Genomic DNA, 16,008 nt, shown 5'->3' on the forward strand with positions numbered 1-16,008 from the left:
AAAAATATCATTGTTACAATAATACCATATAACCTACAGACTTTATTCAGATATCATTAATTGCCTCAATAATGTCCTTTGTAGCAATGAGGGAAATAGTATTTTTCTGGTTCAGAATCCAATCCAGGGTTACATATTGCGTTTAGTTGACTAGTCTCTGTAGTTCCTTCAGTCTAGATTAATTCCTCAGTCTTTCTTTGCCTTTCATTACCTTGTCACTTGAAGAATACAGGCAAGATATTTTGTATAAAGTCCTTCAATTAATGTTTATCCGTTTTTTCCTCATGATTAAGTTCAGGCTATGCATTTTGGGCAGGAATATCACAAAAATGATGCTGTGTTTTTCTCAGTTCATTAAATCAGGAGGCACAAGATATCTATTTGTCCCATTACTGGTGATGTTAACTTTGATCCCTAAGTCAAGGTGGTGTCTGTCAGGTTTTCCATTGTAAACTTATTCTTTGTCCATTTGTAATTACTAAATGTCATGTGGGGAGATATTTTTATACTATACCTTATTCCTCATAAAACTGGTTTTAGTATCCCTTGATGCTAAAGTTAATAATTCCTTTCATTGAAGAAGTATACATGATCCAATGGTTAAAAAAATCCAAATAACATACATACTTAATATACAGTGAATATAGTAAATAGTACTGTGAAAAGTAAGTCTTCTGATTTCAGATTCTCAGATTCCCTCCTCCTGTTACCTTTTTGTGTATGTGTCCTGTGGCAGAGACAATGTCAACATGATACTGAAACCCATTTTATTTTCTTCTTCCTGGGCATGAAGAATGACAATATTTCCTACCCTGCCTTGTAGTGAGGCAGGGCTCATGAGACTAGTTTTACTTCAAGAACTATAAACAGAAGTGATATGTGCCCTGCTGAGCCAAAGCATTTAGTGCCAGCATGTGACTCTCCAGATCTCTCTCCCCATGCTGCAGCAATTGTGGAGGCCATGCCTTTAGGTGAGGGAGCCACAAGATGGAAACAGCCTGGATCCCTGAGTTACCACATGGAGAACAGCTGCCCTAAAAGAGTTGCCAGTCTCTCAATGGACACGTGTATGCACCAGAAATATAAGTCTTTTCTGTGGTAAACAACTGAGATTTCAAGTTTAACATGTTGCTACAACATAATTTAGTCTATCCCAACAAAATTACTCTGGAAATGTTCCTCATGTATTAAAAAACATGTAATTATGTGTAATTTTATTGTATGTAAATAGGTACATTATGAAATGTTCTGTATCTTCCTTAACAACATCTTTGAGATATTTCTACATCAGAATTTTTAGCTCATTCTTCTTAAGAGTTGGAAAGTGCTCTATTGCAGGAATGTACTTCAATATACATTTAGAAGATTAATTTCTTAAATAGGTACTACATATATATATAGTTTAAAATTAAAACAGTTCAAAAGAGTATATGTGAAAAATTCTCCCTCCCACAGCTTTTCTGTGCCAACAAATTTCCCTCCAAAGGTGACGAATATTTTCTGTTCCATCTGTATACTTCCAGAGATATGTATAGATAAGATGTTTAAATGAACCTCACTTAGTCTCAGATTTGGCTGAGACCCCAAAACAGTAAGGTCATATTCAAAGTTAGATGCAAATTCACCAACACAGGATTTGCAGAGGGAGATTGTAGAAAAACAGGTTTTTACTCTTAGTTTACCACCTACCTCCAGCTTACAAAAGGCATTGGAGAGGTTGAAAAAAAGATAGGAGAGTCAAGGTTTTTAGAGGAAGCTGTTGTACTTTGTACTGAGTCATTGCCACCATCCTCAACCTCATCCTGAGGTGTGTATGCCCTTTGCCTCACTCACACTGATGTAAGGAATTTTGCTGGGAACACACAGCAATATGTAAAATTGCTTCCAATCTGAGAGACATGGGGGCTGATGTCTGAGTTACATCTGGGATATATAAAAGGTAAAGGACTGGGCTTCCCTGGTGGCGCAGTGGTTGAGAGTCCGCCTGCCGATGCAGGGGACACGGGTTCGTGCCCCGGTCCGGAAAGATCCCACATACCGTGGAGCGGCTGGGCCGTGAGCCATGGCCGCTGAGCCTGCGCGTCCGGAGCCTGTGCTCCGCAATGGGAGAGGCCACAACAGTGAGAGGCCCGCGTACCGCCAAAAAAAAAAAAAAAAAGGTAGGGCTTCCCTGGTGGCGCGGTGGTTGAGAGTCCGCCTGCCGATGCAGGGGACACGGGATCGTGACCGGGGCTGGGAAAATCCCACATGCCGCGGAGCGGCTGGTCCTGTGAGCCATGGCCCCTGAGCCTGCGCGTCCGGAGCCTGTGCTCCGCAATGGGAGAGGCCACAACAGTGAGAGGCCCGCGTACCGCCAAAAAAAAAAAAAAAAAAAAAAAAGGTAAAGGACTGGCTCAGGCATCCCGTAGGGTAGAGATGAGGCTATGGTTTGGAATATAACAGAACTCCCAACAATAGGTCAAATGAGCATGTTTTCTCTAGTCCAAATGTGGTACATACATGCAAGAGCTCTGGAGAAGCATTGTCTTGGATCCTGTTCAAGAAAGCTGCCAAAAGAAGTGAGTGGACTTCAGCAGAAGAAAGGTGGAGGGGTATCACCAGATGCCTGGAGTCTCAAGAAAGAATTGTAAACAAACAACCACAAAAGCAATGTGCTCATCTATGCAAAAGGAAGTACAGAGATGAGATCCCCAAAGATGGAATGATGGAGCTTTAAAGAACTCAGAGATACAACCTGCAAAAAAAAAGAGTAGGCCTTAAACCTCTGCGAACCCCAGAGAATGCAGATGCCACTCATGACAGTACTAGTCAAGTACAAACATTACAGTCTCCCTTGTGACTTCCTCCATATGTTCCAACCTTAACAGGCTTCATGGTTGTGTAAGTTATTCGCTGAAAATGGCACCTGACTGTAGGTGCTAATGGGGGCTGAAATTCAGCCTGCTTTCCACTCTCCAAACCATATGCCCTGGCATGGGGTTGTGTCTACTTGGAGGAAGAGATGCCTTTTTCTACTTCACACAGAGGTGCAGTTCTCTCACCATGGGGTTGCATTCACCCAGAAGGGAGAAACTTTTTATAATCTATCCAAAGACACCAGATGAACTAGCAGCCACCCAGTTTGGAAGGATTAGAGACAGTAGCAACAAGATGAGGAAAGTGGAAGCATTGAATGAAGAAAGAATGAAACTGATCACACCCGCCTTCTCCATAGGAGGTGACTCACATCCTAGAGGCCCACGCTGGGAGAGAGGAAGAAGCCTCAGTCTTAAGTCAGTTTGAGTGATGACTTTTAGAGGGGGCTGGGCATTTCTGTTACTTAACTGATGTTGTTTGGGAGACTAGCATTTCAGGAGGAATTGTAATACATAAGAGTAATTAGCAAAGTTGATGGATTTGACCAAGGTGAAAGGGGGCAAGGGAAAACCAGCCACAGAGAATAAACTAAAGGGCCAGTGGAAGACAAAAATTAAGATGCTTTCTGATTTACACCCTGTAATGGAGACCTCTAGCTCCCTACTTACATGCATTCTGTCCTTTACAATTTGATATAACCTCTAGACTAAATTCTCTCTAATGGGATGTAAGATGGATTAAGGGGTAATCGATGGGTGCCACTTCCAGGACTGGCCTAGTAAACACCTCCCCCCTTACCCACACACAACGAAACTCTTTCTTTCCTCTCCTCCCAGCTGGATGCAAGTGGTGACAGAGCCATGAAAGATGACATATAGAAGGAATCTTGGTCCATGAATGACAGGGAGGATGAGAGCTGCCCCACCAAGCTGAACACCTGTTCAAGACTGCTAGGTGAGCAGAATCTAAACTTCTATTTTGTTAATTCGTTGCATTTTAGGTTTGATTGTATTAAAGGAATCACAATTCTTTCAAATCTAGAAAGAAAAACAAACACACAAAATTATCTATTTAAGAAATTATTTGTTTCCAGGCAAGGGAGAACTGTAAGGAGACAGATAACCTCTGTGAACAAAGTAAAAGATAGGGTTTATATAGGGCTTGGGGGAAATGTGGGGTTTAGGTTAAATATGAATGATTGGCTATGACTGGCTCAAAATGAAGTGGGGTTAGTCATTGATTAGGTGGATTTCAAGAGCAGACCTATTGTAGCAGGGTTTGGTTGTCTGTGGGTGATTCAGCCCAAGACTGATATTGAATGGTCTTTCCTTTTCCCGTTTAAATACCTGAGGACATGAGTAAGGTTCTTCAGGCAAGAGTAGAATTTTCTTTTTTTTGGTTGTCAAATAACCCTTTATTTTTCTTTGCAGTTCTTAACTAGTTGGGCATTCCACTGCACCACTGTTGGTGTCATCTATGATGTCGTGAGGGTGGCGGCTATCAACATTGCTCCCCACAGACTGGGTGGCCCCCAGGATCTCTTTAGTGGTTCCAGAGAGTTCTCTAGCTAAAGATCGATACCGCATCTGTCAGGCAATGTTGACAATCTCATCAAAAGTGATGTTTCCACTGTGCTTAATGTTTTTCTGCTTCCTTCTGTCTCTTGGTGGTTCCTTGGGGCCTTGATAATCAATCCTCAACCTGGGCTTGTCTGCTCTGAATGGTCAGTTTCACAGTAATCCTCAGACCCTTCCAATCACCAGTTGCCTTGGCGATGTCATCACCAACCTTTTTTGGAGACAGACCCAGGGGGCCAAGCTTGGGGGCCAGGGCAGATGTGGCACCGACTTCCGCACTGGTGCACCTCAGGTACACGACTTTGATCTTGTTGGGGTCAAACTTAGGCAACATGGTGGAGGCAGCTAGTGTCGATGAACCCGGATTTGGGACGACTGAAGAAAGTTGCACTTGACCACCTCTGAGTCAAAAGCTGGAAGTCATTTTTTTTTTAATTTTAATTTTTCTTGAAGTATAGTTGATTTACAATGTTGTGTTAGTTTCAGGTGTACAGCAAAGTGATTCAATTATACATATACATGTATCCACTCTTTTTTAGATTCTTTTCCCATATCGGCTATTAGAGTATTGAGTAGGGTTCCCTTGTGCTATATAGTAGGTCCTTGTTAGTTATCTATTTTATATATAGCAGTGTGTATATGTCAATCCCAATCTCCCAATTTATCTCTCCCCCCACCCTTACCCTGGGTAACCATAAGTTTGTTTTCTACATATGTAACTCTATTTCTGTTTTGTAGGTAAGTTCATTTGTACCCTTTTTTTAGATTCTACATATAAGTGATATCATATGATATCTGTCTTTCTCTGTCTGACTTACTTCACTCCATGTGACAATCTCTAGGTCCATGCATATTGCTGCAAATGGCATTATTTTGTTCTTTTGTATGGCTGAGTAATATTCCATTGTATATATGTACCACATCTTCTTTATCCATTCCTCTGTTGATGGACATTTAGGTTGCTTCCACGTCCTGGCTATTGTAAATAGTGCTGCAATGAACATTGGGGTGCACGTATCTTTTCGAATTATGGTTTTCTCTGGTTATATGCCCAGAAGTGGGATTGCCGGATCATATGGTAGCTCTATTTTTTGCTTTTTAAGGAACCTCCGTACTGTTCTCCACAGTGCTGTACCAATTTACATTCCTATCAAGTGTAGGAGGGTTCCCTATTCTCCACACCCACTCCAGCATTTATTGTTTGTAGACTGATGATGGCCATGCTGACCAGTGTAAGGTGATACCTCATTGCAGTTGTTTTTAAAAATAAATTTATTTTATTTTTGGCTGCGTTGGGTCTTTGTTGCTGTGCGTGGGCTTTTCTCTAGTTGCGGTTCGTGGGAACTGCTCTTTGTTGTGATGTGCGGGCTTCTCATCACGGTGGCTTCTCTAGCTGCGGAGCACGGGCTCTAGGTGCACGGGCTTCAGTAGTTGTGGCTACTGCCAGTTTTCCCAGCACCACTTAAGAGACGGTCTTTTCTCCATTGTATATTCTTGCCTTCTTTGTCATAGATTAGGTAACCATAGGTTCGTGGGTTTATCTCTGGACTTTCTATCCTGTTCCATTGATCTATATTTCTGCTTTTGTGCCAGTACCATACTGCTTTTTTTTGTTTTTTGTTTTTTAAATTTTATTTATTTATTTTTGGCTGCGTTGGGTCTTCGTTGCTGCGCGAGCTTTCTCTAGTTGTGGCAAGCAGGGGCTACTCTGCATTGCGGTGCGCAGGCTTCTCATTGAGGTGGCTTTTGTTGCGGAGTACAGGCACTAGGCACACGGGCTTCAGTAGTTGCGGCACGTGGACTCAGTAGTTGTGGCTCATGGGCTCTAGAGCGCAGGCTCAGTAGTTGTGGCGCATGGGCTTAGTTGCTCCGCGGCATGTGGGATCTTCCCGCACCAGGGCTCGAACCCATGTCCCCTGTATTGGCAGACGTATTCTTAACCACTGAGCCACCAGGGAAGCCCCATACTGTTTTGATTACTGTAGCTTTGTAGTGTAAGGAGTGGAATTTTCCAGTCTCATCTCCCTTTTGGTCCTCATTGACAGATCATGGAAGAGGCTATTAAATATCGTCTAGAACAAGAATGGGCAATTTTTTAAAAAGGTACAAATGAACTTATTTACAAAACAGAAAGAGACTCACAGACATAGAAAACAAAAGTATGGTTACCCAAGGGAAAGGGGGATGGGGAGTGATATATTAAGAGGTTGGGATTAACATATACACACTACTATATATAAAATAGATAACCAACAATGACTTACTGTATAGCACAGGGAACTATACTCAATATTTTGTAAAACGGATAAGAGAAAAGAATCTGAAAAACAATATACATATATATATGTATAACGGAATCACTGTGCTGTACACCTGAAACTAACACATTGTAAATCAACTATACTTCAATTTTAAAAAAAGATATTAAAAAATGAATGCTAAAAAAATATGTGCACAGATATGATAGGACACATTTTATTAAAAATCAGAAAAAAAGAATGAGCAATTTTTTTTCCTGCAAAGGACCAGAAGGTAAATATTTTAGGCTTTGCAAGCCATCGATCTCTGTTGCAGGTACTCAGCTCTGCTGTTATAGCACAGAAGCATCATGGACAATATGTAAACAAATAAGTGTGGTCATGTTCAAATAAAACTTTATTTACAAAAACAGGTGGTTGGCCAGATTTGATCCACAGGCCATAGTTTGCTGACCCCTAGTCTAGAATTCTAGATCTAATCTATCTAGGTTAGGTATGGTTATGGTTTTCCCTGCTGGCTGAAATTGTGGTTATAGTGATCATCATGATTTCACTTTGTTTTTGATTCAGGATCATCTGTTGCACCATCTGATGAGGCAGCCACCACATAGTAGAGTTTAATTCCGACACCAACTACATAGAATATGACTGCAACATAAATATACAACTAGTAGAATAAGGAGGGACTGGAAAGTTCACCAAAGTCATAATTCACATTTTCACAGATAAAACCGCCAGATAAGATCTTCTTTTTTTAATATTTATTTGTTTATTTTTATTTATTTTGGTTGCGCCGAGTCTTAGTTGTGGCACTCAGGATCTTTGCTGAGGCATGCGGGATCTTTCTTTTTTTTTTTAGTTGCGGCATGAGGGCTTCTTAGCTGCAGCATGCATGCGGGATCTAGTTCCCTGACCAGGATAGAACCCAGGCCCCCCGCATTGGGAGCGCAGAGTCTTACTCACTGGACCACCAGAGAAGTCCCAAGATCCTCTTCTTGACCTAAGTTATGGTAATAAGACAAGGAGTATAGACCAGGTTGTTACCTTCTGAAATTTTTTGAAGTTTCTCTCACTTTTTTGATAATGTTGAAAACCTGTCTGAGAGATCTTTGGGAATATAAGCTGCTTCAAAGCAAATAGATCTGAAGTTTCTGAGGGAACTGTATTGCCAAAAACCCCACAAGCCTGGCCTGAATAAATAAGTAAAGTCATAAAACAACACTTGGGTCTCCAACCCTGCACCATCAGGAAGCAGGCTGTCAAAGCTGTATAGTCCCCAAGGAAGGCATGCTCCCACTTCACGTACAGCCAGGGAGAAAAATGGCTGAGGGAGGACTTGCCAGAGGGCAGAACCAGGGTAGAAGGAGAACAATGACAAGAGAATTCTTCTTCGAGAGCAAAATTGGGTCTAATCTGAGAACTTCCTTCACTGCCCAGAAAGGGTGTCTTTTTTTACCCACCTCCATTTCACTTTTTGTTTTCATTGAAGTATAATTGACCTACAACACTGTGTTAGTTCCAGGTGCACAACACGGTGATTTGATATTTCTATACATTACGAGATGATCACCACAATAAGTCTAGTTACTATCTGTCACCATGCAAAGATATTACATAATTATTGACTATACTCCCCATGCTGTTCATTTTATCTCTGTGACTCATTTATTTTGTAACTGAAAGATTGTACCTCTTAATCTCACCACCCATTTCATTTATTCCCCCCCCACCCCCCGGCAACCACCTGTTTGCTCTCAGTATCTATGAGTCTGTTTCCATTTTGTTGTTTGTTCATTTGTTGTGTTTTTTTTTAGATTCCATATATAAGTGAGATCATACAGTATTTGTCTTTCTCTGACTTATTTCACTTAGCACTATACCCTCTAAGTCCATTCATGCTGTTACAAATGGCAAGATTTCATTATTTTTTAGGCCGACTAACATCACATTGTGTGTGTGTATGTGGGAGGAGATATCTATCTATCTATCTATATCTATCTCTCTATATATAGATATAGATATAGACAAATAGATCCAAAACACAACTCAGCAAAATAGTTTATTTCTCGTTCACCTAATAGTCCTGGACAAATATGGTTGATTTACAATGTTGTGTTAGTTGTCTTTTGATAATAGCTATTCTGACAGGTATGAGGTGATACCTCAGTGTGGGTTTTTTTTTTAACTATTAAACTCATTGTGGTCTTGATTTGCATTTCCCTATTGATTGAGCATCTTTTCATGTGTTTCATCCAGGTTAATTAGAAAAGACTGTGATCCAGATATTGATATGAAATTCAATAATTGAATGGGACTTTTGTCTTCTCCCTTGGGGGAAGGGTGAATATATTTGGTGACCAGAGAGGCTGACTGTAACAGAGACCTTGTCTGTCTACCGAAAGCTATTAGTCTCTGGGACTACTAGACTAGTTTCCCATATTCCCATTCAATTTGGGTGTAGCCATATGACCAAATTTTCTCCAATGTAATGTGAGTGGAAGCAATCTATCACTTTCTGGGGATGATAGACCACAAGATGAACAGATCCAAGGACCCTGAATGACGGCAATATAGGAAAGCTTCCTCCCTGACCTGAATATCTATCCAGGACTATTAGGTGAGCAAGAAATAAAACTATTTTGCTGAGTCGTGTTTTGGATCTATTTGTTACAGTAGTTTAGCCTGCATTAACTGATATGCACCCCATGAGTCATGCTTGTTCAACATAATGATTATATATATGCATCCTCTTTAAACATAATTATTAATGGTATCGAACTAAACATCCTGTAACGAGCCTTGCTTTTTTCATTTAATGTCTTGGAAAGTGTTCCATATTAGTACATTAAAAACTTCATTTTTATATTCTTTCCTTTTTGTTTTTTGACAGCTTAAATACAATGTTACCTAACCAGTTCCCTACTGATGGACATCTAGCCTTTTTCTAATCTATAGCTAGTGTTCTGTATTGCAGTTCTTTCAGCTGGTACTCTGCAAATGTAAGGCACAGTTCAGCTTCAGGTCCAGCAGTGTCTGGTTTTACTCTCTGAATTAGGACTTTACTTAGTTTCTTTTAGACAAATTACAAAGCTAATATTTGACCATATTGATTCTCTGTGGCCTACTATTGTAAAATTCAAATGGTTACAAATTCAAATACTTACATTGATGGGAGGAATATAGCATGGTGGTTAGCAGCACAAATTACAGTCAGACAGCCCAGGGTTCAAATCCCAGCTCTGCTACGTGTAACATATAACTTAACCTTGGGCAAGTTGCTTAACTACTATAAGCATTAGTTTTCTCACCAGTAAAATGGGGGTTATTTTGAGGATTAAATGATAATGTAAGTGAAGTGCTTAGCGCATGATAACCATCAGTTAATAAGCACTGTAGAATTTCCCTTAATATACAATTTTTTTCTAATTACCAAAGAAAGCAAAAATTAAACCTGAGTCTAAGGTTAGGACATGTATCATAACTATTTTTATTGTTAAGATGGGAAATTGTTTTTTAAAAGATTACATCATTTTTTCTTTTTCAAAATGATTTTATTTTACATACTTTTCTGTAACTTGCTAGTTTCTTTTTAAATTCTACAACTGACAACTTCCTATGTCAGTAGAAATGTACTGACTTCATTCTTTTTAAAGACTGTAATTTGGGGGATGGGGGATGATTCATTTTTATTGAGGAGAGAGCCCTCAAATCTTATGACTATTCATTTGAATTTTGTATCAAACTGTCAGGGTTAGATTGTATTGGGTCCAGGCTGATTCTATATTGCAGGTTCAGGAAATTCAGTCATTGCAGATGCCATAATTAATGTTAAAGCAAACAACACAGAGGCTTCATCGAGTTGGGGAGTGAGAGGGTAGTAGCTACAGAAAACATACACAAACGTAAATGCCATTCTCCTAGCACTTGAATTCCAGAAGTGAAACTGGAGGGTTCGACTGTCCATATTAGGAAATGACTGGTTGCTTGATGACCACAGTGTTAAGCTAAGTATTTTGCCCTATTTATTGTGAGGGTAGGAGGAGGCATGAAAGGGAATTGGTCAGGAGGACATTAATTGTAAATCAGTTTTAGTAAAACTAATAGTTTTATAACCACTCTATTCTCTTCCAACCTAATCTCAGTGCAGTTATAAGCATTATAAAATCAAACTTTCACTTTAAGCGGAGAGACTGAAAACCGAGCTCAGTTCTTTAAGACGAAGTTTCTGAAACAGATTCCCAAATGGGGTTATCTCCTATTCCCTGAAATTGCAGCAGAGTTAAGAACCTGTGTTAAGATTGGTTTGAATCCATCAAAGCCCTCAACATGTGCTCTTGCCATAAAGTAGCAAGTGAAGGCATGGAGAACAGACACCCTTTTCAACTTCTCTGGCACTGAATATATTTCACCTTAATAAAATGTCAGAAACTCCCATTAAACTATACTTGGTTTCCTTTAGCTCAGATTCAGGATTAACTAGCATTAAGCTTGCAACAGAAACACAGCTGTGGTGCACGTGCTGTGTGGGAGCAATAAAGACATGATGAACCCGATGCCCAAGCATCACAAAATCAAGTGCTCCCCTCCCTATATTTGGGAAATTTCTTTTCCACTGAAGTTTCTTCAGTGTACCTTGCATCTTCTGAGCTCATGTTTCCAAGATCCTTGCCTAGTCTCCTCCATAACATCTCTACACTTGTCTTGATTTTTTTTCTTTTAACACAGCAAGGACAAGAGTCCTGGCCAACCTTGACAATAGAAAAATGTATATTACTATTCTTGAGAACTCAACCTTCAGTGCTGGTGCTTGGGAGTAACGATTTTTGATGGATTAAAGCCCCCGGGCATGTGTAGGTGTCTGTGGACACAATTACAGGAACCAGCTGGACCCACAATTCTCCCAGCCAACCAGCCTCACTGTCCGGCCAACTTCAGCTTGGGCACCGTCTCCTCTTAGTCTCACCAGCACTTGATGGTGTCTGGTTTATAACAGCACTGTCGGATGGGGGGCCACGTGGCTCCCAAAGAGCCCTGACGAGAGGCACAGACCTGAGACCAGATGTCTCGTTCTAGGACAGATGGCTTGAACGGCCTCCTGTTCCCTTTTGCTCTGGAAGTCTACAGGACTGCTGAGTGCCAGGGCCACCACAGAAATCTGGGTGGAGCTTTGCAAAGACAGCTTTCAATTCAGTGTCAACAAGAGTGAAATGATCCAATGTTTTCAAAGATGAACCAATTGCCTTAGAGGTCTGACCTCTTCTCTTCCCAGGTGAGGGAAAGAACAACATAGTCCAGTTCACCAAAATGTTGGTAAATCCCAGAATCACAGGGTTGGAAAGGACCTTCGTGGTGAGAGCAGGCTGAAAGGGAATGTGGCAAGAGAGCTGCTTCCTGAAGGGGAAGGCTGGCTGCCCACCACCAGGAGTCCTCAATAACTAGGTGCTGGCAGTTCCTCAGCATTGACTGGCTTGTGGAGGCTGACACATCACAACTCGAGACATCAGACACCAAATACCAATGATCTGATTTAAAAGATGAACAACAACAACAACAAAAATACAAACAGTTCTCTGAAATAAAGGACCCAGGAGTCAGCCTGATGGGCATATGCCCCTCTGTAGGAAAACACATTGGAAGCCCAATCAGGCTGCAGGTAACGTTACTGGTACATCCACCACCACAACAGCAAGGTCCCCTCAGGAGTGTGTGGACTGGATATACCTGCCTTCAGCCCCGTGGCCTGTCACATTCTTTCCTTACACACAGTTAATACCATTTACTCATCAGAGGCTTTACATGTGCTAATTGAGGTTCCTGAGGCTATACCTTGATCTCAGAACAAGAAGAATCTTAATCATCTGTTACACTTTAATTTCCTATTACAGTAAAATATATAGTAACTGCCTCACTGCCCTTCTGCCTTACCTGAAAAACCTCTTGTAGGGCCAATGCAAGTCGAAAACGTAATCACTGTTAATTTCAATGGGAAAACATTTTATACGTTTCAAGTCCCCAAACTGACATCCATTCATGTGAAAACACCAGATCTCTTTAAGACGGACACAATTACATCAATAATTAACATTGGTTATCATAAACACATAAAGGCATTTTCTCTTCATTAATTATTACTAATTACACTGTTATTCTATAATATGGCCATTTACCTGTGGTTTCTTAGCTTTTATGCCCTGTACTATTTAAGAGTAAATTTATAACAAAACATACATACAAACGATACCCAATATTTATAAACTTTTATTTTTAACAAGAGAAATAAAATCAATGAAAACCATGCAAATGATATCACCTTTATTGAACAGTTGAAATAAAAGAGACATGATGTAAGATTATCCCTGCTATATTTAAGCAAAATACTAAGAAATGTGATGGGAGAACCTAAGGTAACATGGGCCAGCTATGTGAAGATGATACACGGTGACTCTCTTCTTCAGCTCTAAGAATTACACCAAGTAAATCCAACCTGATAGATGCAAAGAAATGCCTTGGGTATCAGTTATCTTTCATTGCAAAACAAACCACCTCAAAACTTATTGGTTTAACTTTAAAACAATAAACCTAATTTTTCACTGGTCTATGGGTTTGTCGATGGGCTTCTTCTGGTCTGGGCCAACAAAGCTGGGCCTAGATGGTCTACAATGGCCTGGCTCACATGTCTGATGGTTGGCAGGCTAGTTGGTCTAAGGAGCCACACTCATATGTCTGGCAGTTGCTTAGATGTCAGTTGGGGTGATGACCACATGTCTTTCATCATTCATCAGGTTAGCCACGAGTTTTTCACAAGGTGGTGGAAGAATTCTCAGCAGCAAGAGAGAGCAGGCCATAATTGTAAGCACTTTTTAAGACTTCTAGTATCAGAAGACTGCTAATATCCCATAGAACAAAGCAAGTCACATAGCCAAGCCTAGATTCATAAAATGGAGAAACAGACTCCACCTCTCGATGGGAGAAGCTGAAAATACTATGGCTATTCTGTTCAATGTACCACACCTTGGAAGCCAAAGTAGCGAGATTAAATGATATTCCTTGTAACCAGAATGGGTGAATATCTCAGGATTTAAACACATTACTATGAAAGGGGAGGGGGGTGTTTCTGTTTCAACTACTGAGGTTATCTAGTAAGGCTGCCCTCTTGGGTCCTCTACTACATGTGAGGCAAGGAAATAAAACCAAAGAGGAAGGGAGAGGCTAGGGCTCTGCAGGCCACATGATGGAATTTAGGTCTTGATCCCAAGAGTAATGGGAAGCCATAGAGCATTTTAAGGAGAGAGATAAGATCACTTGGGCTGCAATGAGGGCAGTAATTCTAGAAGCTTTGCCAGGAAGGGGAATCTTGAGATAAGGCTTTAGTCACAGAATATGGGGTCAAAGGAAAGAGGTTTTTTTGTTTTTGTTTTTTCAAAGCAAAAGATGGTTGAAACTGATGGAAGGATCCAATACTGCAAGAGGTTAAAGGGAGAACCCTGAGAATTGGGAAAGGAAACTTAAGCATGCATGGAAAGTTTGGTTTAAAAAAAATTATCATACAATAAAACTGATTGTATTTTTCTTATACAGTTCTATGGATTTTAACACATGTATAGACTAATGTAACTACCACCACAGTCAGAATACAGAAGAGTTCCATCACCCCCAAACCCTTCTTTTTGCTATCCCTTTATAGTCACTCCTCCAACCCTAATTCCTGGCAACCACTGACTTATTCTCCATCACTATAGTTTTAATATTTTCAAGATTTTCATTTTGAGACTAGCTTCCTTCATTTAGCATAATGCCTTTATTGTTATGTTGTTATAACACCAAGTTGTTGGGTGTATCAATACTTCTTTCCTTTTTATTGCTAAGTAGTATTCCATTGGGGTCAGCTTCTGATAGAATTCCTCAGGTAGTAGTGATATCACTATTCTACCAGTTACTTGGGGCAAAAACCTTGATCACCCTTGACTCTCTTCTCTAACCTATACATAATCCATTAGTAAATCCTGTGGCTTTACTTTCAAAATACACCCGAAATCTGACCAGTTCTTACCACCTCCAATGCTGTCATCTAGTTCAGGCCACCATCATCTTCTGCCAGGACTAGTGCTTCCACTCTTACTTCGCTACCCTCATTGTCTATTCTCCATACGACAGCTAGAATGAAACATTTATTTTTTCATTTATTTATTTTTGGCCACGTGGCATGCGGGATCTTAGTTCCCCAACTGGGGATCAAACCCATGCCCCCTGAAGTGGAAGCTCAGAGCCCTAACCACTGGACTGCCAGGGAATTCCCTCAAATGAAACTTTTAGAGACTTAAATCTGATCAAGTTAGTCTTGTGCTCAAAACTCTTCAGTGGTTTAAGTGGTAACAATCCGAAGTTGTCACCATGGCCTACAAAGTCCCACATGACTGGACCCCTGGCTACCTCTCTGATGTCATCTCCTACCACTCTTCCCCCACTCACTCTGTATCAGCTATAGTGGTCTCCTTGCTAATTCTATAGCATGTCAAGCATGCTCCTGCCTCAGAGCATTTGAATTTGCTGTCTCCTCTGTCTGGAACATGCTTTCCCTAGTTATCCACATGGCTTACCCCCATCAAGTCAGTTCCAGTTTCTGCTTAAGTGTCCCTTATCAATGAGTCTTTCTCTGACTAATGTCTAAAATAGCAGCCACCTGAGACCAATGTCTAACCCTTACCCTGCTTTGTTCTTCTTAGAATACATATATATATATATATATATATATATATATATACATATGTATAAAATCAAATATATATGTATTGTTTTTCTGTCTCCCCACATTAGGAAGATCCTTGAAGACAAGGAATTTTTTTGTTTATTGCTGAACAAGCACCTAGATGAGTACATGAGTGCCTCATCTAGCATACAGTGGGAGTTCAATGAATTTTTTTTTTTTGGCCGCACCGCACAGCATGAAGGATCTTAGTTCCCCGACCAGGGATGGAACCCGTGCCCTCTGCAGTGGAAGCATGGATTCTGAACCACTGGACTGCCAGCAAAGTCCCTCAATGAATAGTTTTGATTGAGTAACTTATAGGAGGAAAGGACAGATGGGAACATATGTAGATTTCTAGATTTTAGGGCATTCTACATTTTCTATTACTTATACAGTAAGATAATCAGGGGAAGGGGTACAGGAAGCATAGGGGATTAGCGACTTGCCGATAGTGGAGAGCAGGTTAACTAGGAAAATATAATGAAATTTCCAGACACTGTTCAAAGCCCATTTAAGGCTGACATTATTATATTTAGTGATGCCAATCTATTCAGCAGCACAATTTACTATG

At 40.5% G+C, this 16,008-nt stretch overlaps 1 pseudogene; it reads right to left on the reverse strand.

The window, feature by feature from the left end:
- Positions 1 to 4,289: 4,289 nt before the first annotated feature.
- Positions 4,290 to 4,823, reverse strand: LOC103080622 (60S ribosomal protein L12 pseudogene; annotated as a pseudogene).
- Positions 4,824 to 16,008: the final 11,185 nt, after the last annotated feature.

Source organism: Lipotes vexillifer, unplaced genomic scaffold (assembly GCF_000442215.2).
Source record: "Lipotes vexillifer unplaced genomic scaffold, Lipotes_vexillifer_v1.1 scaffold242, whole genome shotgun sequence".
NCBI classification, from domain to species: Eukaryota; Metazoa; Chordata; class Mammalia; order Artiodactyla; family Lipotidae; genus Lipotes; species Lipotes vexillifer.